The sequence below is a fragment of the Bison bison genome, unplaced genomic scaffold (genome assembly GCF_000754665.1).
Source record: "Bison bison bison isolate TAMUID 2011002044 unplaced genomic scaffold, Bison_UMD1.0 scf7180017864280, whole genome shotgun sequence".
NCBI classification, from domain to species: domain Eukaryota; kingdom Metazoa; phylum Chordata; class Mammalia; order Artiodactyla; family Bovidae; genus Bison; species Bison bison.
In genome coordinates this window covers 8,418,090-8,418,548 of record NW_011494852.1, presented here as the reverse complement: position 1 = coordinate 8,418,548, position 459 = coordinate 8,418,090, and the positions used below count along the sequence as shown (strand labels likewise).

Below are 459 nucleotides of genomic sequence, written 5' to 3'. Positions count from 1 at the left end.
AGTCAGAATGGCTGCGATCCAAAATTATACAAATAATAAATGCTGGAGAGGGTGTGGAGAAAAGGGAACCCTCTTACACTGTTGGTGGGAATGCAAACTAGTACAGCCACTATGGAGAACAGTGTGGAGATTCCTTAAAAAACTGGAAATAGAACTGCCTTATGATCCAGCAATCCCACTGCTGGGCATACACACTGAGGAAACCAGAAGGGAAAGAGATACGTGTACCCCAATGTTCATCGCAGCACTGTTTATAATAGCCAGGACATGGAAGCAACCTAGATGTCCATCAGCAGATGAATGGATAAGAAAGCTGTGGTACATATACACAATGGAGTATTACTCAGCCATTAAAAAGATACATTTGAATCAGTTCTAATGAGGTGGATGAAACTGGAGACTATATACAGAGTGAAGTAAGCCAGAAGGAAAAACATAAAATACAGTATACTAACGCAT

At 40.7% G+C, this 459-nt stretch overlaps 1 protein-coding gene across 1 annotated transcript in view; it reads right to left on the bottom strand.

The window, feature by feature from the left end:
* Positions 1-459, bottom strand: part of LOC104995465 (cytochrome P450 2S1) — a 13,173-nt gene that overhangs the window by 4,544 nt on the left and 8,170 nt on the right. The gene's annotated exons all lie outside the window — the stretch shown is intronic.